The 24,766-nt window shown below is 26.6% G+C and overlaps 1 protein-coding gene across 3 annotated transcripts in view; it reads left to right on the forward strand.

Annotated features, from left to right (window-relative positions):
- Positions 1 to 9,393: 9,393 nt before the first annotated feature.
- Positions 9,394 to 24,766, forward strand: part of LOC126552009 (transcription factor MafB) — a 51,613-nt gene continuing 36,240 nt past the window's right edge. For 2 of the 3 annotated variants that reach the window (XR_007605865.1, XM_050206479.1), the window contains exon 1: positions 12,258 to 12,677. The gene's annotated coding sequence lies outside the window, so the exon portion shown is untranslated. Of the gene's footprint in view, positions 9,583 to 12,257; positions 12,678 to 24,766 lie in introns of those variants that run through there. The other variant, XM_050206480.1, reaches the window with a different exon arrangement.

The raw sequence follows: 24,766 nt of genomic DNA on the forward strand, positions 1-24,766 counted from the left end.
TGAAAAATTATCAAAAACAATGGCAAAGAAGAAAAAACAATAAAAGTAAGATTTTAACTAGTTATTGACAAATGTTGATTTTTATTGTCATGATGAATTTTAAATGTAACGACTATTTATAATTAGCTTTAACTAGGTATTATGTCTACACTAACGTATGAAAGTATGTAATTAATAGTGATTATAAAATATGAAATTTTACTACAGTAATTAAAGAAAAAAAATGTATGAAAAATAAATAGAACCACATAAGATAAATAAAGAAAGAAAAATTTAAATTTTGTGTTTAAACTAAGTAAAAATTATGTTAAAACTAGCTAAAAATAAATGTTTTATAGTTATAGATCATTTTATCCTTCCGTGGGGATATATGTGGTTATAACGTGAACGATACCCATACCTTTTTTAATAGTCCAATTAATATAAAACTAGGATCTTGAAAAATTAGTTTTTCAAATATTTTTAGAACTCAAAGATGTATAAATATGTACCTACTATTAGATAATTGTTTTATTAATAATGTCAAAATCAGTGGCAATTATTATTTAGCATTATAAGTCATAAAATAAGTATGTTATTATAATTATTTATATATTATTACATCACTAAACTTATCCAATCAACTATATATAGTTATATCAAAAAATTGAACGTTAAAATTTTTGTGTTAAAATCTTAAAAGTAAATATGTTTTTATTATAAAAATATATGATTCACATTTGATATCTAAAGAAGAATTTGTAGTTAAATATAGACAGTCCTGAGATAATCTGGTACAAATAATATTAGACATAGTTTTGGTAGTGCGATTAATGATTATAGTATGTATATATAGCATTCAGTAAGACAAAGCGAATCATTTAATATGTACTTATTGTACTTGGATATATATATATTGTGTATAATGTATATATATATATATATACGTATTGCGAAGGTTCCTTCATAAAAACAATTGATTAGAGAACCAATTCGTGAAAAAAAATCTTAGTGCATAGTTTGTATTACGTACAATGTTCATATTCTATCGATATCAATTTTTAAAAAAAAATAATAAAAACTGTATAATTAGGTACTAAGAATTGTTTTCCAATGCATCTAATACTTTGTGTTTCGATTTAATTTGTATAAGGTCATTCAGTAAACGGTGCGCGCGCGCACGTACTCACACATACACGTGTGGACACAACATATAAGTACTCGCATAAACTATACAGATTATATATAAAGACTACGATATTATGCGATAACTGTAGAGGTAGGTTATATAGGTTATAGGTACTAGTAAATTTAACACTGAAGATTAAACGTTTATTTAAAACACTACAATCATATTATCATTATTCAAATTGACATGTGTGCGTTTATCGAATTCAAACTGATGGCGCTCTCAGGATTTGTCGACAGAGGGAGATAAGAAATATTGATTGAAAAGTTAGCCACGATGTCGTAGCTTTTACCCCTCCCCCGCTATAACATTAGAGTGTACATAAGATCTCAACAAACATAATGTTCAGTATTATAATATGTCTCATATTAAAAATAATTTTAATTATCATTATTAAAAAGTATTATATCAATTTTTCTTGATGTTTGAGCCATGACATTAGAAGAGAACTTCTCCTGGTCAAATAATCACCACTATCGCAAGTATCTTTAAAGATAGCTAATAAATAACAATAATAGACTATATTTGCACGGTAGTTAAATATGATGTTAAAAAAGTTATTACACGATTCCTTATAATAGGTATGTTTTTAACACTAGAATTGAAAATAAAAAAGATGAGTGTTAGTATACAATATTTTTTTATGGGAGTTAAAAATTATTTTTACGCAAATCAGTTTTTGACAAAATTGAAATTGGGTTTTGACGAAATTCGAAAATTAATAACTGGAGGGATTTAGAATTTTTACCAAATATTCATATTAACGTTTACTATAGAGATATATTATTTTCAAAATATTTTGGTTTCTTTTTATGATATTTATAGGTATTTTAAATTAGTTAATTTTTTCTATTTTGAAAATAGAACACGGGCGAGATTTAAGTTGTAACATATGGCAATTATTACAAATATTGACAATGTAAAGTCTCAATTTATTATATAAAAAATATTTAAGGTTAAAATTTTGATGGAATTCGAAAAATTTATTAATGTAATACAAGATCTTATATAGGTAGATAAATTGCTCTAATACTAATTATTTGAAAAATTATAAAATACTTAGTGACGATTTTTTTTATGAAGTTTAGAAACAGTATTCGCAATAGTACCTATAATTGAAATAAATATTTCTAAAGTATATACACATTCCTACTTAATTGGTACATATATTTTCCGTGTCGTGTTTAACGCCGTTCTTATTTTACATGCTATAATATACCACATAGGTACAGTGTGTTTCAAGTAGAAGTGATCAACTGGCATAATTAATTGATTAGTATAATATCTTAAGTTGTGAAATAAACACCTCTTGAAAAATGGTCTAAATGTTTAATTCTTTTTGAAACAAAACTGTACCTACATACTGCACATTTTTTGTTTAAATAATACGGACAATTAAACTTAAACGAACATTCAATAACAAATAAACAAATAATTCTATTATTAAATCGCAAATTCGCAACTAACTAATTAATATGATACGAAAAATGTTTACTTCGTTTCAACGATAAATGATTCTTAGAATCCTAAGCTATTCATTTTCACTCTTAGTAGAATATTAATCGGAAATTATGGAAGAAATGTTTAAGATATTTTAACTTTTAAGTAGGTATTATGCGATAAAATAATTATTAAATAAATAAAAATAAAAAAATATTTTGTGCATTTTTTTATTCAATTATCTATGTTAGTTGATAACACAATAAAATTGCTTTAAAATAAAAAATAAGTACAGTAAAAAGTTGAAACATTTTAAAGATATACATTAGCAAAGTTGCGGTAGGTTCGATTTATTTAGAAAATAGTGAAATATTTCCCATAACTAAAAAAATAAAAGATTTACACTCACGGGTTTTTTTTTTCATAACTCGTTGTATGTTATCATTTGACACCGATCAATCAGTTTCACATCGCATTTGTTTCCATTAAACGTAATTTATTAATATTCTGCTCGGTTGGATTAACTTTATTTAATCCATTTTTTAGGCCCTTTTGGGTACATAATAATAATGTGTCTTCGGCCTCAGTACTATACCTATACCTGTATACAAACATTGAACGCGATACGTACGATACTATAGGTTTGTTCCAACACGGAATTTGGGATTAGTCGCCAACCGATCCATATACTCGTATGATCGATGTGCTAATGTGGACTTTGGCCATTGTTGGAACACTTTTCCGACTGTCCACCACAATCGCAAAATAGATAATAGACGAATGTATGAATACAGTGTCTCGGATTTCCAGTCCGGTCAAAATCCGCCGATCATTTCGACCGTCAATGACCAATCATCAAACTGGTCTAATAACGTGTTGGAACGACTAACTGATAGTTTAAGTTTTCGTTTCAGGCGAGTTCTAAAATTCTACTACGCACGCTCCCGACAGTTCTGTGATAGTCTGACTGCGTGTTGAAACAAACCTTACGATTTCTACGCGGGTCGTCTTCATATATAATTATAACGTATCTACGAGCGTTTACCAACCGATTCGATTGCGGGTAAAAAAAAACGTCGACAGATTTTTTTTTATTATTTTTCTCGATCATCGACGGCGTCATGGACGGATTGCCACACACAGGTACAGCACAGACGATTGTTGCGAAAATCGCGACTCACACGTGTAGACATATACACGGTACACTGTATATATACGAGTGATCCGCGTGTGTGGGATTCTGAGACGGAATGTAAAAAATGATAATCGTTGTGATACGAAAGATATAATAATAATTGTGATGGGACATTTAATACAGTGTAACGCCTCGGCAATTGTAATAATATTATCTGCATTATTATCTCGACGGAGACGGTTCGATTACGAAAACTGTAGGAGAAAAAAATATCACAAAACCACACACACACATAGGTATATGATAATAATAATATAATATAAAACACTATACATTTTAACGCTCGCGTAGGTATAATATTTACAATGTTCGTCGGAAAAGAAAAAAATGCGTAATCGCACGTTCGTCGTTCGGACGGCGGCCGCCAACACGCCGCTACCGCCGTCGCGATGTCAACGATGATGACGAGTGACGACGATACGATAATGATAATAATATAATATATTCTATATACGTAAAAACGTAATAAACTAATAACTATATATATTGTATTTTATTTTATTTATAATATATTATACATAAAACACGAGATAATATTATTGTGTGTGTGTGTGTGTGTGTTGTAAGACGACGTCGGTCGTCGCGGGGTAACCGCTGACGAGGTATTTCACAGGGCCCGCCAAACCGAGTCGGTCGCACGACGCCGACGTTAGAATACGACGCACTATACGAACATATTATTATTATAATATTTATCGCGCGGGATGAAAAACAACACTCCACATAATTCGAATATTGCACATTGCATATGTATAGATATACATGTGCGTGTACAAAAATAATATCATATTATTTACGCGAGAGTCTTATGCTGATTTCACAGAACCTGGGCCCCAGTGGGAAGGCTAGAGTTACTGGCCGGCCGTGGGTAGACGACGTTTTGTTTTTTTTTTTTTCGAATTTATTATTATTATTATTATTAAAAAAAAAAAAAATTTCCTCGTACACAATATTCTCCGCACCTTTTTTATCAATTATTATTATTGTAGTTGTTCCGACACGATTGTTCTCCCCCCCACCTCCCCAAAATACCACTCGGCCACCGGATCGATGTCGTGAATTTTTTCCCTCTCGTCCCGCTGCGTATCGCGCGAAGACGTGTGAAATAATAATATTATAATAATCGAATGGAAAACGGTATCGTTCCGACCGCGGCGTAAACCCCGGTACGGCGCCGGCCGAACGACGATTCGAAGAACTGATTAGCCGCTAGACGAGATAAAACCGTTTTAGAGGGGAGCGACAGAGTCGTTCTGTGCGAATACGATACAACAATAATAATAATTAAAATACGTATATATAGTCGTGCACGGTATTGTTGTTGTAACCGCCGTGGACCACATCGGCAGTTCTCGGTAATAGCAGTGGTCCGAGAGAGAAATGTTTCGAAATACATAATATGACGGAGACCAATAACAAGACTTTCCTCCGGATCGTATCTGTTTTAGATTATGAGAGGAGCGACGTCACCTGCTATTTTTATCTGACTTCGTTTTCCTAGACCCGACTGCAAAAAAGCTTCGATCTTCAACGTCGAGTGGTCACTTCTGTGTACGGAAAATCGGATCTAGTTGGCACTTGGAGCTGTTGGTGAATGGGTCGAAGTTTAAAAAATGCCAAATACACGCTTTTCAAAACGATTAGAAAAAATAAAAATACGAAAAAACAGAATAGATTGAAATAAATAGATTGCCTAACTATTCAAAAATTAATATCCGCAGGAAGACTTGATTTCCTCAAATATTTTACTATTTTAATGCTTTTATTGTAGACATTTTCAACTTTTCATGTGTTTTTATTTTTAAAATATAATCACAATTACTCTCAGTTAAATGATTAAAAAAGAATAAGTTATGACATCTTAAAAATATCAAAAATACATCCACATATTTGATACGTTTCGAGTTCAAATTTTGACGAAATAGAAAATTTAAACGAAAATATTGACTTTATTGTTACCATTTGGTTGTAACTCAAACTTGACATTTTCGTCGTTACAAATATTATCATTACACCTAAAATTTTTGAAATAGTTTGACTAATTTTAAGCTATTTATTTTACGGACTTATTCATACCGTTCTACTGAACTCAGCATTTCAGTATATTGACTTATTTTAAGTTAATATAAGAGCTATTAATCTGTTTAGGTGAATGGTAGGAAAAAAAGTCCCCAAGAAATAAAGTACGTATTGGAATATTTTAAATAAAATATATACCTAATCACACTGTATGATATGTTATGAACTATGATATGAACATTACAAAAATAAATTATAGTAAAAAGTAAAAAAGTAAAATAAAATAAACTATTATCGCTTCAATTTAATTTAAAATATTCCAATTTATACTTTTTTCCGAATATTTTTTATCCTAGAGACTTTTTTTTAGGGAATTTTTTTCTGTTACCGGTTTAGGTGTAGATATATTATAGGTAAATAAAACTATAAAAAACAATGCATGTATAATTGTGGCTTATAAGCTTATAATGTATGATGTATGTATACATTTGTATATATATACATTTCAGAATGTATTAAAATAGTAGCTGACTAAACCATTTCCGCTTAGAGTGGATTAAATTCAAAATTAACACATATATTATAATGACCATATTTAAATACTCAATAAAAAAATACACACTACACTTAAAACTATTGTCCATACAGGTCGAGTTGGCGGCCCGTTTGACTATAATCAAAAAGCTTTTTTTGGGATATTGCCCGAAATGCGTTATAACTGTGCAGAATGTTAAGTCGAGTGATAAATTATTGTAAGCAACTCTACTAAGTAAATAATAATTATGATATTTATATTGTAGTATATCATGTCGATTTAATGTAGACAGTCTACGATTTTTGTCTTATTAATATACAGTTAAATATTTACTGCAAGATTTGCCAAGCTTGCTCAACCCTCCCGCCCTTATTTTAATAATTTAGTTATACTTGCAAAATCAGTATTTTAGAATTTTTAAACAGGTCATATTTTTTATACCATTTGAGAAGTATCCTATGGTGATACAAACTTCAGTTATTTAATCAAACGTTACATTTTTATATTTTAAATTATTCAGAAAATAAACATTTTTTCGAACATTATTATGTATTCAAATCAAAATTTGAATGAGTACCTAGTAGTTTACGACGTATCAAACTTCTAGTTCTGGATAACAACTAAATTAATTAAAAATGATATTAATATATATGTTTCATAATTGATTTGAAAATTATGGTATATAATATTTTATCTATTAGCATTTTATAACTTACCTATATTATATTATTATATATTGTACAAGTGCTGAGCCGTTGAGGATTGAGGAATAATAATAAAAGCTCGACTACCAACATAAAAATTACACAAAAAATTTTATATTACCTATGTGAGTAAGCATATTACCAATTATTCTTAGTAAGATAACTTAACTACTTATTCAAATTTTGATTTAGAATTTTGGATTGGACAAAAACTTCAAATTTCAAAAAATATTGTCTTTAAGTATGTATACTTAAAAATTCCAAAAATCATATTTTGAATAACTATACTATAGGTACATTATTAAAGAAAAAAGAGGAAACGCATATGTGGTAAAACAGTTAGTCTATGTATACCTACATCTCCTAACCTGTTATTAAATTTAATTGTTAGGCCTTTTATAAATTACACTTTAATGTCAATATAATATGTACCTACTAGTCGCGCGATTCATTATTGTTTTAACACTACAGCGGGACAGTGTTATATTTTCAAAATTAAATCATATTATATTATTATCATCGTGGTATCACGTGTTAAACGAATTTTTAATGACACGTGTAGTATTGCCGTACCCATAATTTATGTATTAATGTTTTGGTATATTTTTAAGAGAAATCATTTTTGATAGTGTAATTGCCAAATGTAATGGAATAAAAAAATAATCTCGAGCAGCGATTATAATAAATAATATTACTTATCATAATTGCAATCAGATGTATACCATATACACAACCGTTTATACAAAGATCAAACCATCGAGTTTTCCAATACAATTTTACAGTTTAATAAACAATGTTCAAAGTTCACATTCACCGTAGGTATGGCGTATATGTACCTATTATAATACGCGCTTTGATAAAATTCGATATGCGAATTTATTTAATACAATCTTATTTCGATAAAAAAAATAATAAATAAATAAATAAAATATATAATATACGTAAATGATAAAATATTACAATATAATAATATTATATTCTACACATCAGTGAAATGCCGTTTGCAGAAAAATTCACAATTAGTAAATAAACAAAATAAATACGAACAATATACCTAGTATAATATAATATTATTATAAGCGGTACAAAAAGTATCACAGTGTTTATGAGACAAAAGCTGTGACAAATCTGTAAATCGAAATTGTTCGAGATAAATTAATTGAAACGTACATCGTGTGAATTTGATTAAACATTTTTATGATAATACAAACGCCCCGCGCTTATGTAAGAGTGTTGAGCAATTACCTATTCCTTTATAATATATTATTATACATAATATAATGGTTATCGGGACGGGCGTGTTCATACACTTTTCAACCGTAACACAGAGCTGTGCGAATTTACGTACAAAACATTAAATAGGTCAATATAATTTATGTACTTCAATAAAAGAGAGTAAATTTCAATTATAAATTGATTTGTGTACATCATTTATATAAATTTATAATATATTATATATGTTTACATATTATGAATATAATATCAGTGTATTATGAATACTTAAACTATATATTATACAAACGCAGTCGATCGTTTTTACCTAACTCGATTCAACGTTATAATATTATTATAATAGTTTATATTGTGTTAAAATACCTTGTTTTACACTTCAACCACGTGAGTGAGAAACCACTGTTTTATAATTTCAAGTTTTAAATACTTTATCATAATATATATTCGTGTGTAATAAAATATATATATACGTAAATGATAAAATATTACAATATAATAATATTATATTCTACACATCAGTGAAATGCCGTTTGCAGAAAAATTCACAATTAGTAAATAAACAAAATAAATACGAACAATATACCTAGTATAATATAATATTATTATAAGCGGTACAAAAAGTATCACAGTGTTTATGAGACAAAAGCTGTGACAAATCTGTAAATCGAAATTGTTCGAGATAAATTAATTGAAACGTACATCGTGTGAATTTGATTAAACATTTTTATGATAATACAAACGCCCCGCGCTTATGTAAGAGTGTTGAGCAATTACCTATTCGTTTATAATATATTATTATACATAATATAGTGGTTATCGGGACGGGCGTGTTCATACACTTTTAAACCGTAACATAGAGCTGTGCGAATTTACGTACAAAACATTAAATAGGTCAATATAATTTATGTACTTCAATAAAAGAGAGTAAATTTCAATTATAAATTGATTTGTGTACATCATTTATATAAATTTATAATATATTATATATGTTTACATATTATGAATATAATATCAGTGTATTATGAATACTTAAACTATATATTATACAAACGCAGTCGATCGTTTTTACCTAATTCGATTCAACGTTATAATATTATTATAATAGTTTATATTGTGTTAAAATACCTTGTTTTACACTTCAACCACGTGAGTGAGAAACCACTGTTTTATAATTTCAAGTTTTAAATACTTTATCATAATATATATTCGTGTGTAATAAAATATTATATAAAGTGATAGTTAAAATTATTTGAAGATCTGCTTATGTGAAGTACCTACAATGGCATAGGTATGCTATTACAATTTACAATAATTATTAAATCATAGTATTAATAATCTATATCTATATTCATGTACTGGGTGATTTTTTTTATTGGACATTTATTGTTTCAAAATGTATTGACGTTATAAAAAAATATTTTTTTTTTTTACTTAATTTCCAGTTGAAATAAGACGGCATTAAAAAAAATATATATATATTTAAAATAATATTGTTATCTGTAGTTTTTTTAAGTTTTATCTTTTTTGAATGACAACATGCATTTTTAATTTCATATTCTGAGGCAGAATATTTTTCGGAGTATTTCTGTGTATAAAAAAGAAATTCTGACAAGTAATTTATGAGTTATATGTATTTAATGTTTAGGTGAACGAAGTGCAGTGGTACGGGGATATCACTCCGCCACAAAATGCCTCTTACTCTAAAACTTTAAATACTACTCATAAACTACTCGTTAAAATTTCTTTTTTGATACATCGAAATACATATTATGAAAAATATTATTTTATCGGTTTATGAAATTCAAAATGTATACTGTTATATTCAAAAAAGTAAAAAACTTATAAAAATATAATGAAAATTGATAACAAATACAATTTATTTTTAAATGTTGTTTTATTTTGATTGTTAATTATGTAAGAAAAATATTTTCAAAAAAGTTAATAGATTTTAAATAATGAGTATTGTTGAATGAAAAAATACCCTGTATTTTAACTATTATATACCAACATAGCTAGGTAGCAATTAGTTTATAAAGATTCTAGAACTTGAGTCAATAACAAGATGAAAAAATATGAATTTCTTTAAAGGTTTTTTTTTTATAAAAATAATATACATTCAACTAACAGCTTTTGAATACAACTCATTAACATTCATATTTTAAAATTATGTATTAATTTATCTAAATAAGAGAAACCACCGTGTATAAGGTGATAAAAATGTATTTTACTTAACGATTTATATAGATTAGTGAATTCGGCATTAAATCTAAATATAATAAAATATAGATGGGTGCGTAGATAATTATAAATTAATTTTAGTACAAATATTTATATATATATTTTTTTCAAATTTCTATAATAATATAGTCATATAGATAGTGTAAAATGTATGTAAAAATTAAATTTAGAAAAAAATAATTATACTATTTAATATTTATTAATATAATTTACACATAGGTATCATGGTCTTTGTATAATCGTATTATATGCAAATATATAAGTACCAGTAGAACCAGTTAAACCATTTTTAATGATTAGTATTTATCCTAAATTCTTAATTGCATAAATTTTATAAATTCAGAAATTATTCGTTGGGATTTTGATTTAGTTACATCGATATTTTTAAAATGGTTATCTACTCAATAATTTAGAGTAAAAATGTTTCATTCTCATTTGATGAAGTGCGGCCGCTATCTCGCCTTAAGACGCTTTTTTGAATGATGTAATAAATCTAAATAATTGAAAATATTAAGACAAGTATACCTACTTAGAAATTATAAAAAATTATTATTTGAATTATTCATTTTTAAAGGGGAAAATGATAATCGACATTCTTAATTAATCACTCTGTACATACAAATATATTGAAATGTGTTAAGGGATATTTACAACTTACATTTGACTTATCTCAGTTTTGACCTCGAAACCTTTTTGATCTGGTTTTTATCTATAGTGAGCTTGAAAATGAGTCATTAATAACCTATTATATTTTTATACGTACTTACCTAGCCTAGTATTTGCAATTATAGATCACTCTCGGCTAAATTTAGCAAAAGTGGTGTCCCTGGGTACCTTTTTGTATCACGTCATCCAGTTTTTTGTAATCTTGCATCAAATTTACTTATTGTTTTTCATTTTACAGATCGTATTCGTTTTCTTAATTATTTCTAATATAAGATTTATATTTAAACCAATATACCGATATAGCTACGAAAAATATCTGCGTTAGACGTTTCATTATTAAAATTCATGTGTATAATAAATTAATAAATCGTATATGGATATAATAAAATGTTAATATGTTTTATTATTGATATAATTAAATGTTTAAATTATTCGACGTGAATTATTTTGTAATACTATCTCTAATAGATGTTATCTGCCGGTACTTCAACGCGATAATGTACATGAGCGCTATTAATTTTATAGTATAGGTTATTAACCCAACCATTATTAATTGAAATCGAGCCTAAGAACTTTGATTTTGTTTAACCGTAAAAACAGAGAGTCATCTCCAGTTGTTATAGGTGAACGCAATTTCATGGTTAAAATAACCATTTAAACACGTAAAATAACACTAATAGTTTTTGCTATGGCGTGATCTACTATCAGTAAAAACTAAAAACAATAGCCACATTGCCGCCGATAGGTACCTCGTATTTAATATATATAACAATTTCAAACGGCGGTACATGTACAGATCGCATATAGTATAAAAAGTAGCACCGATAAATATATACAAGGATGATGATAAGCCAACGTATACCTACTGCTGCTATTGCTGAAGTATATAAACTTCGCTATGCTTAAGTTCGTCTAAAGTCGTCGTTTGCGGCCAATTTATGACAAGTCGAATTGATAAGGACCGTGTTAATAATTATTATACACATATACATTTATTAAATAGACTTATTATTTATGGCAAAGAAACAATTTTCAAAAAGAACTTTACTTCCGAAAAAAAAAATAAAAATTATCAAGAAAAATGTTATCAATTACGTCATTAAAATATGCACGTTGCACGTGCCCGACCTTTATTGCACTCCGCATAGTAATTAGATGTTACATAGTTATCAAACTGTGCGTTGGGTTCGTCTTATCTGCCAAAATATTCTATGCGCTTATTTATTATATTAGCGCATATCTGCCGATTAGAAAAAAAAAAAACAAGAAAGAAAGAAAGAAAAAAAGCGAATTGAGTCACTGTTATGAAACACTTCTAATACATACATTCGCGGATTATTGTGTACAAAGTGTGTTAATGCTGTGTATATATTATTATAATAGTGTGTACTTAGAACGTATTTGTTAGTTTGTTATAATGTTATTTCAACGGCAACTTGAAATGGTGAATTAACTAAGAAACTCAATTGAACTCATAAAGTAAGTAAATATAATATTTAAATAGTATAAGTTTATATGGGCATGCGCATTTTTTTTTTTTTTTTTGTAATATCAGACATTAGGTAATTCTAAGCGACAGGTCTCCAAAAACTGGGTATCAGTCATTAATGTGACGGGGTCATTATCACCACACTGCAGAGCATACGGGTTGTTACATAACGCGGGTCTGTTTATTTTTCAGAGAAGGGGTATTCCCCTTCTCTCATAATAAAAAAAGTGGTAACAACCAACAGTCGCTAACGTCTTCTAAAAATAATAACACCATGCTATTTGGTAAAAACAAATTATTTTATTTACTCTTAAATATAAAAGGTGACAATTTTCTTCAATTCCACATTAATAATCGTTATTTATTTATAGAAAATTCTCGTAAATACTTTAATATGTATAATACATAATATTATGTTTTAAATATAATCATATAATCATCGATAGAAGATAAAATGTATTTTCATTTTTAATTATTCAAATAATGTGTTACTATCTAAGTATAATATTTTATTTTGTTAAAAAATACGTGTAGTAAAACAAAATATACATATAATATATATCTGTTAATTATTCCAGAAAAGGTTAGTTATTTAATTTAATTTAATTAAAAATGTGTTTTAGGTAATTATTTAATTGTTGCTTGATTATTCAATAATTTAATACATTTTTAAAAATATAAAGTTAATAAATTAAATATGAAGTTATAACAAGTATTTGAAGCTAATGAATATTTTATAACTACTTGATTAAAACTAATTTTTTCAATAAAGTCCATCTGTATAACAGTTATAAGTTTATAACTTATAACAATACTTTGTATTATTATATATTTTACATAAAATGATAATTTTAATGTATGCATAATAAGTCTTGATATTCAAAAAGGAGAAATTTAAAAAATGTCTAATTTGATAATACTATTATATTCTGAATGGTATGAGTGTAACACAGACTCAAGAACGACGAAGAAATTATATTTTTTTTTTCAAAAATTGTAGTTACTACTCTTTACAGTAAAAAAAATGCTTAATTTTTCAATTTTAAGTGTGATTATTATTTAAATTGTAAGAATTTTAACTTGAAATATTAAAAAAATAATAAATAAATTTTATTTGTTATATTTATAGCTTTTTAGGTAAGAAAAGATAAAAAAACATTTTAATTACTAGAAAAAATATTTATAAATACTCGAATTTTAAAAAGAGCAAAATGTTTTAAAATTTTTATGATTTCTCAAAAATACAAAAAAATATTTGGTGTAAATACAAAGTCACTATAGCTATTTATTTTTTAATTATAACAAAAAAACAAAATTGAACATCAGTATGAAAATTCCCGTTTTTTTGTAATACTGTTTTATTTGTTTTCCAATTATTATAATTCTAGGAAATTTTTACTTTACCTTTCCCCACAAAATAAAAAATATCTACTATAGACAATATAATACTATTGATTCAATTAAAAATATTATCAAATAAACACGAAAACAATTCACTTTTCAATAAAAGATTATATTATTTAAGATTTGCTTAAATTATAATGTCATATCTATAAAACTAAAATTGTTTTCAAAAAAATACAGCTTATTAATGAAATTCGATTTGAGCTTTTTGGCATTTTATAAATAAACATAATTATCAACGACTACTTTTATCCTTAATGTACAGTTTGTTTGGTCATATTAAGCCTAACACTTTCTTTTTTCTTTTAAATATGTTCTTGAAATCTATTTCTGTACGTAATATGTACATATTATAACTATACAAGTATACTTTTAAAGCCATTATAAAATAAATATCTACTTAGACACCTAATGAAAAATAATAATTTCATTTTTAATTATTGTAGAAAAATCATATAGAAATAACTATCTAATTTTTTAAATTAAAAATACTGCAGTCTTATTAATTTATTTATATATGTCTATAATGTTGAAATACAGGTCAAAAAAAAATTATTTTAAAAAAGTTATTAACTATGCCAAACACAGCGGGACATTCTGTAGTATACACCCTTGAACAACCTACCCGATACCTACGACCATAATTTAAATGAATTATTGCCTTAACGAACGAACCGAAACGATACTGTCCTACTCAGAAACCACTGTTCCAGTACTTTTTTTAATTTATAAAATAATGGATTCATATCTGAATATAACAGACTCAATTACTTTTTGCAATTTTCTGAAAAAATCAAAATGAAAATTGCATAATAATTATTGCTTTAAATTTATTAATCATAATAGTAGGTATTCAAAAATATTTAATTTGAAACCAACACAACATAATTTTTTATTAATTTAAAGATGAAATTATATTATATATATATATATAGGTATAATATTATTATATACCTAATGATGTTACCTTAAGATGAGTGCTGTAATAATTATAAATTCATATGCTAGTTTTAGGTTCATAATAAATTATTGATTTTTAAATATTGAAATGCTGATAATAATAAATCATTAGAAATATATATATTTTTAAATAGGTACATAATTATCTATGTAGTGAATATACAAGTTAAAATTGTATCAGTAATTTAAATTTAACCACTCAAAATATGACCCTTTAAATTTAATTTTAATTGATTATGAATCATATTATCATTTTTTGACAGCTGTCGATATATTTATAAACTATCACCATAAAACTTAACCATATATACTTAATATACATATATAATAAAATAATAAAATTGCATAATAATTTGCAAAATTAGTTAAATGGATTAATTGGTATATTTCAAAATTATTTCTACCTATCATATACGTATAACTGTTGATATTACTAACTAGGGGGTATTTAAATGACATTTTTTAATATGTCTGTTTTATATCTACTTAGAAAATATAGAAAATATAGGTAGTATAAGTTTTCTTCACAACAAATTATAGATAATTTATTGTTTTTACAAATAATCTGTAAATTCGATATACATTTTTTTTACATAAACTCTTCATTATTAATTAGTGAAGATATACATATTTTTAAATAATTATGAAGTTGATTTCATATATATTAAGTTAAAAATGTTATATTGTGCTTTGTGATAAAACTAAGTACGTTCTTAAAAAGTGTTTTTAATCGCGACATTTTAACAAAATTGTAATTTTTTTTCACGTAAACTACTTTAGACATTTACAACAATGACCCGTCTAAAGTACCATCTGCAGTGTTTCTTACTTCTTAATCGATATTGGGGCTTTCATAGTACTTAATTTTACTACTTCAAACGTTTTTGTAGGCAAAAAACACACCATTTTAAAACCATTTTAGTTTCCACACTAACACGCGAACACAAAAACTAAGTAAAAAATAATACATATAAAAGTTGTAATTGATTTCATTGAAAATAATTTAATTTATACTTGGTTTCGTGCAATGGCTTAGCCAGAACTTTTACATTTATGGCTAGTAATGAATAGACTATAGTGTTTAGTTTTTATATCTTTATTCACCACTTAACCAACATATAAGATAATTCTCTATGTTTATTTTGTTTAACCTAAAAAGATAATAAGTAATAGTAAAATGATTTACCTATTAAATAAATAGCAATGGTCTGAAGTATAGTAAAAATATATAATTTATCTTCATTGAGTATAAGTACTGAAAATAAATAAATTCATTCATTTAAAAATAGTATTATAATCAATTTATAAAAGTATAAGTAATATGTAAATATAATAAATGTGTAATTATAAGTTCATAACTAATAAATACCTTATAACTTTTTTCGAAATTTTGACGAATAAACATTTTTATTATAGTCATTTAGTATATACATTACTGTATAATATAAGTATATTACAAGTAATATTTTGTTTAGTACCAATATGAGATAAACAGGGCAAATGTTGAAGTCTTGTGGTCAATAAAACATTATTATAGACAAGGACGTGTTTAGTTATAATTTATAACTTATAAACTTATAACCCTCTCTCACTCACTCTTTTCTGACGCCACGCCAACAACTAACTTATATTATAAATTTGTAACTAACTGATAGAGTTCTACTTAAATACAATATCTAAACAAACAGACTACAAGGTAATTCATTATAGTATTCTTACCCCCTCCCCTTTCTGTTTAATAATGCAGTTGTTCAAAACTTTTAAATACGCAGTTAAAGCCAATATTTTTAAATTCTTACATTGTTTGAAATACTTATAAGAAGTGTCATATGGAACTAAAAACTTCTGTATTTCAAATAAGGGCTCTACTGTTCTTGTGTAAATTCAGACTAAATTATTTAGCGAAAAATATTGATGTATCGACATTTGAACAAGTAGTTTTTGGATTATTTACTTTATGATATTAAGGATAATAGATCCATGATGTTCGAAAGATATGTATAATATGGAAATTTGAAAATTTTATCAATTTATATAAGTATTAATAAGTATACAATAAGTCCAATAATAAAATTTTTTTTAATATTTGTATAAAACAATGACAATTATTCTTAATATAAACACAACTAAAAAACTACTCGTTTGAATTTGGTCAAAATTTTCAAAAACATTTTTCATCAAACAGCTAGTTTACAATACTTTCAAAAAGGTGGTTCTCGTTTGAAAATAGGAGTTTGTATCACCACTGAATACTCATTCAATGCTATAAAAAATCTCTCAAGAATTAGAAATTAAGTAGTTTATTAGTTTATTTAAAAATTCCAATAGTTAAAATTTTTTACTTAAAGAAAAATAGAAATGAACATACTTGGTACATTCTATATATTATAATATGTTATTAATAACTTAATCTTATTATACTTATAGTTAAAAAGTCATAGCATTTTTTTTTTATTATTATTAGGTACTATTACCATATTAAAAATAAACACATACTATATTATTAATAATTTTTAGACAAAATTAAATTTTTAAAAGGAAAAATTAATTTGTTATACTCGCTAAGATAACTTAGATTCCTTATTTCTTCCGAAAACTGAGCTTTTAATTATCAAAAGACACATAATCATAAATAATCAAGTAGGTACTAGTTTTTATTTCTTATTAAATTCCAAATTGTATCATAAATATAATAATATACTATTAAGTCGATTTGTTAATAAATTTATAAATTACGCATCAAATTGAAACATATATCACTAAATCAGTTTTTTACTCGGTCATATCCTATCCGTTCGCCAATATTATTTAGTCGATTTTGTATCTGAGCTGTTGTATTATAGACATAAGCTCTCTGCCATTACGGTGACATGATTGCATATTTGGACTTATCCCTTCTTATCATAAGAAAAACAACCAGACGGTATTTTTATTTTTATTTTATATATATTATACGACTTTATCCCCTCGCTTTCCCCTCGATGTGCACAACTATACGGGTATAAAGAGTTTTTTTTTTTTCGGAATGCCTTACAAGTAAAAGCCGATATAGTCTCACGCGACCGTTTTCCGGGCGTGCATACTTGGACACATTGGCGAGGACTATTACACCGTGTCCAGGCGTGTACGTCAGTGTGTGAAAAATTATACTAGAAAGTGTGTGCTTAACGCGATTTACGAACAAGGCTTCAGCACCTCGTCGTACGGCTTCGCGGGCCCACGCGCTCGACGACCCTTTTTCCCATTCCGATCCATTTCCACACGTAATTATTAACGAACTAGTAGTCAAACCATATTGTATTGTACGAATAGGGATATAAATTTTGATCCTATGCTGACCACACTGCAAATAAGAAGGATTTTCAACAAATTTATGAAGAAAACACTTAACCCTGATAAATACTTCTCATAACAGATTTACTTTAAATGTATAGAATATTATAAAATAATGTAATCGGTGTTTCTATAGTTTGATATTTTAATATATTTAATAAATGTACGGGTATTTGTTGTTTAAACATGTATACAGCGGTAAACTCGACAATTACAATAAGTAGGTACTCGTGTACTTATAAAAAAAAAAAGAGTTGGGTGTTTTAGTGTAATGCAAATCTACTTGAATGACAAAAATACAATTTAGTTTAAACACACTTTAATTGTATTGCAGATGATTATCTCTAGGAATAAACATTTAGTATGATTATTGTATTAAAAATAAAATAAGTGAATATTAGAATATTAGAATATTAGAATATTCAATTTATGCATTTATACCTACCTTATGGTAGGCAAAGTTAATAATTAGGTATACTCGGCTGAGGGCTACACGTCATGGTGAATTTACCTTACACGTCATTACAGCAGCAGCAATCGTCTTTGCTCGTATACAATATACAGCTGATAATATTATATAATGGCAATGAGTTGTTATGATTTATCATTCATGAACACACACACAGAATAGAAAAATCAACCGGAACGATACAGTTCCAGTAATCGAAAAAATGTGTGATCGATATTGTAAATATTTAGTTAAATGCAGACAACAGAACAATCGCATATACAATGTCGTAAGAGACCATCGTCATTATCGTTATTTATGCATCCACTCGTCTTTATACGCGTCCACTAATGTCGTCCGGGGGGAAAATAACGCGTGCGAACAATTACGTTTCGTTGTCCGATGCCGTATTATTATTACTGTTATTGTAGAATAGCAATAAATGTACGGGTTAAAACGTCTGTACATAAATAATAAAGAGAAACGACCAATAAAAAAGGAATCGTACAATGCGCAGCCCGTCGCGTGCCGATGTCGAAATATTATAATAATACGTGTAATACGTTTTGTGTATACATATTATATAGTTGTATGAGTGAAACACAGCCATGGGGTCTACGCGCGTCGTCGTCGACAGATTATAAAACCGGAACATTATCCGTTTTTTTCTTTTATCCGCGCAGAAAGGGTTGCGGTCTGCAGGAGATTGGTGCAGCTAAATAAACAATACACGGCCGCGGTGCCTATGCACGCGTTATTATTATAAAAGACTATGACGTATACCGTGGTAGTGGTGATGGTGGTGTTGATGTGTAATAAGACGTTGCATAATTTTGATCGCCGAGAAAAACGGGAAAAAAATCGATAAATCGAACTTAGAAGTCGTACCACTTAAATGATTAAATATAATAAACACAATAGGTAATATTATGGCATTAACGAGTAAAATTATGGTGAGTCGCGTTAAAGTAGCTGCAGTTTTTTTCCGAACAAAGACCATTTTTCTGCAATCAGTCGAAACACCGTTTTATACTTTTATCACGCTCAAGTCATCTATCAGAAGTTAGTAGGTACTTATAGTCTAGCCAAACTTACATATTTATGGTAGATCCACGGTTACTCCGCGCAACGTTAAAATTTAAGCGCACGTGTACCACGGACAGGGATTTTTAAGAAGAAATCGAAAAACCGTAATAATAATAACTTTACACTACAGTCGAATAGCAAAAATGAAAAAAAAAACAAATACATACAACCATTCTAACCCCGAGTGGAGCCAAATTATCTAAATTTATCTCGTACATAGTTAATATGTTAGTCTCAAATAATCAAATGGGTGTCGATAGAACTGTAGAAGCCATATGATATATCAATACCAATAGTGTTAATGTATACCTACGTAATATAAACGATATAGTGGTGTGGTATAACACTTAATAACACATTAACACGTGTAATCCCTCCTTTTACAAAAAAAAAAACCATGTTTTTCACATCAATTATTTGCTTCAGTTATTCACTAAATATGCATAAATTTAACGTGTTTTTTTATTTTTGTAATAAAGGATTATTTAAACTAATAATTTTCCGAGAGATTAAAAATAAACAAAATACACGTGTTGTTTAATTTATCGTAATAAATTTTGTATACAATGTAATTTATCGTTAAACTATTTTTCTTTTTTTTTTTACATTGAGTTATGAACTTTGAAAAAACTGAAGTTAGTTAGGTATATGTTTTAATGATTCTATTATAGCACTTAATTATTATCCAAACAAAATTAAATTTGTTTTCTAGTCATAATAAATCTATTCGTCTATCTACAAATTGGATTCACAGTTGATATAGAATCATTTTTAATATTCACCTAGTTTTTATTACCTACGTTTTATGTTATTGATACTTTATGTAGTTGTACCTAATAAGCTTTTATAAAAAAAATATGTATATTTCAAGTTAAATTTTCACAGATTTTTGTTCGTCATTTTCTTTTAATCGTTTTGTGATGTATTAGCCATTGATAAAATTTTAATACTTCTATTCTATAAATGTATTTATGATTAGGTATTGAATTATTTCATCAAAAATTATTAATCCTATAGTTTGTACAATGTGCATTCGTTTTTATTTCCAATAATTAAATACAGTTCAAAATATTGTTTATTTTATTTTACCTAATTTTACAAAATAAAATATTTTCATATGTAATCATAATTGTTTGACGCTATGAAGATTATTTAATGGTTATCAATTTATCATATTATAACTGTAAGTAACTACAGAAAGTTAGGCCTAGTTTCGTGTAATTATATTTTATAAAATATTTAAAAAAAAAAAAATGTGGATTATGATTTGCAGATTACATAACTATATAGTATTATACATAACCAACAATACAGTACACTACTACCTACACTATCCAGTATACCTACACCTGTATAGTATTTATGAATATGATACCTTCAACCTATCTTTATTTTGGTATTGATATAGGTATACCAAGTATTATGGTTAAACATAATTTTATAATAATTTGTATATAAATATATTAAATACTGTATATATTATATAACATGAATTGGTTTTTAAGATTTAACAGAAAACACAAGTCATCATAAAAAAACTAATGTGTATAGAAACATTTTTTTTTTTGCATAATTTGAAGGCTTTGTAAAACAAAGTTTTTGGCTACAAAATAATTATTTTTATCGTTATAAGTTTCTTATTTTTTAAATAGTTGTGTACATTTTTTATTTCCTTTTTAAAAAAAAGAATATTTTATTGAGAATTTTTATCTGTTATGTTATTGTTAATAATTTTAATAAAACGAGTAGTACCTATAGTTAGTAACTAGTTAATATGTAAATATTATTAAGTGTTTTGTAAATTATGTGGAGTAGCACTGCAGGGGGTAACTAACTTACTTCTTCACTCATGTAAGCATTAAATATTTATAATATAACTGATTAAAATGTGCTCATTTGTAATTTAATTTTTATACATCAATAATTTTAGAATAATTATATATTTTGCTTTGCAAAGAAAAATTCAAAATGTCTACTCTTATAAAAAAAAAAAAGTAATTGGCCTTAAAAATAATTAAGATACAAATAGAAGAGTGTATATTTTTTTTCTAATATATTGTTTTCTAATGAAATATTTTCTTCAAAAAAATCATTAATGATTTTCAAGATAATGAGTGCTAATTTAAAAAAAAAAATCCCTGTAATACATAGTCTGTATATCTATACATATTATTATACATGATAATATTATGTATAGTATACATTTCATCGGGTGTGTATCATATTCAATATTTTATTGAATTATTCAGTATTTTAATTTTGTAGAATATCATATTGCGGTGAAATAATTACCGTTATAGCATGACACAATAATCTTACGAGAATCTAATCTGCAAATATATATTTTAAAATAATATACCTATTATAGTACATCCCGATTAATACGGCCGTATATAATAAATTCCAATAACTATTCATATCATATATATATATATTATTATTTGATGTTTGCTCAGATTTTGTTATGACTATATACACGAAAAATATTCACATAAAAAAAAAATATAGGCAAACATATAAAGTATAAAAATCGTTTAGAAAATCGACCGGTAATTGTCAGAAGAAAAAAAAAAGTATTTTTTTTATTAAAAAAAGAATTTTTCCGGTCTCTCTTTCCGTACCGTCGTACATTGTATGTGTGCGTGCGTCTCTCTCTCTCCCTCTCTATATAATATGCTAATAATGTTGTCTGTATATTATATACACACACACTCAATATCACAGTCGTCCTACTGTACATCTATATAATAATATGTATGCGGACGTTCACATTAACAGTCAGCAAAATACGATTTTCGAGACGTTCGTTCATTGGACACACATCGATGTTGTCATTTCCTGTAGTGTTGCGCCCGACCATTGTACAATAAGCCCCCGTCGAACGGACAGCGCCGAGAAAATGAGTTCTTTATTTTTATTACAATAATAATGCATAACATGTAACGTTAAACCCGCCGTGCAGAACGCCCATAATGCAACTTTGACTGCTCGACAAACGATTCGTCAGCGAGTTTACAATGTCTGGGGTTTGTTTTTTTCGTTATTTTTTTTCTCCTTTACGAAATCAATGATTAAAAAATAATAAAAAAATTGTTTTCCCTCAGACACATCGCGGGTAAGTCCTCGGGCGATGAAAATAACTGCCGCTTTACATATTATAATAATATTATATATACGTGTGTTATTCTTTGAACTACTCGGCGAGACAATATTATACACACACACACACACACACACGTATTATTATATACACACAATAATAAACATTTAAAAATATAATATAATAACTCATCAAAGCCGAGTGGTAGGTATATACATTATGATAATGATATTCGCACCGTATATACACCTATACGATTGAAATTAATAATTTCGTACGTCTATTTATTTACACATAACGTTATAATTGCGCACCATATCGTTATTTTACGCAGGTATATACCCATTTATATATATTTATGTTATTATATAAATTACATTTAATGTCATTTTTCTATCGCTTCTTCCGATTACATACACGCGTGATGGTATTACGGATTCGAAACGAGCTGGTTGAGTATATTATAGGTAATATACGCACGTAAGTGCTCTATAACTTTCATCATATACCTAAACAAGCCCGCGAGGTTCGACTAATAAATATCCATTTCGTTTACAAAAACCATTAATAAATTACGGTTAATTAAAAACTGATATCGCAAAGAACATAAATATTTTATCAATTTATAAAACGTATAATAATATAATAACCAACTATAGCTGCAAAATAATAAATGATTAATTGGAAATTGGATTCGTATTATACACGAACTACGAAGTGACTATTTTATAGTTAAATTTTTAAATAATGTAATATTTTACTTTTTTTTAAATCAATATCAAAGTAAAATAAAGACAATTTTTGTCTTTTAGTAATGAGACGAGAGGGCTTTGATAGTTACGATTAGGTACCTACTTGTGTTGTTTACGTATATATTATCATACAACTGGTTATCGAACTGAATAAATTACCAGTATAATTTTTCAAAAAAAAAAAAAAAAATACAAAATGACCGTGTCCCTAGTTACAATACACTTTCGAATCAACTGTGCAAATATTTTAAGGTTTATATTTTTGGTAGTTCAATAAAATAATATCCTTTTAGAGCGTAGACAGTGAAGTATAGTAATTTTTAATTTACGTTTTAAGTTTAATTTTTATTAACAAAAAAGACTTGATTAATATTATTAACAATGTTAAATTCATCTTATTTTAGGAGTAACACTTAACTCATAAAGTTAAAATTATAATAAGTACTGTATATACTGTATACATTTTGTATTTTTACAGGTTTTTTTTTTTTACTAGATAAATCAGAGATATAGACACTAAAATATTAAGCTACAATCATATAGTTAAATGTTATCAAAATTAATATGTATAATAAAAAAAATAATAATTAAAATTAATAAAAAAAAATTTTTTTTACAAAATAATCGGCGTTATTCATGTATCATTAAATTATTTTTAAAATTAAGATCATTACATAATTATTATATAATTTAAACTAGACCTCATAAAGTTCACATTCCATTGTATGAAGTTGAAGCCGATAGGAATTGCTAATGAGGATGATTTATTGTAGTTCTAGAAAAAAATAAGTTTATAAGACGAACACAAGAAATTAAATAATTATTATTTAAATTACTTTTTAATCAGTAAAAAAAAAATTCTATCTAATTTGACCTAAACTCTTACATTTACAACATTCTAACATTCTAATTTTACGTCATTATCAAGAAACATTGCTCTGTATTCATCTGTACCTCGATTTAAAATTTTTCAATAAAACTGCGTTGCTCAATAAT

Source organism: Aphis gossypii, chromosome X (assembly GCF_020184175.1).
Source record: "Aphis gossypii isolate Hap1 chromosome X, ASM2018417v2, whole genome shotgun sequence".
Taxonomy (NCBI): Eukaryota; Metazoa; Arthropoda; class Insecta; order Hemiptera; family Aphididae; genus Aphis; species Aphis gossypii.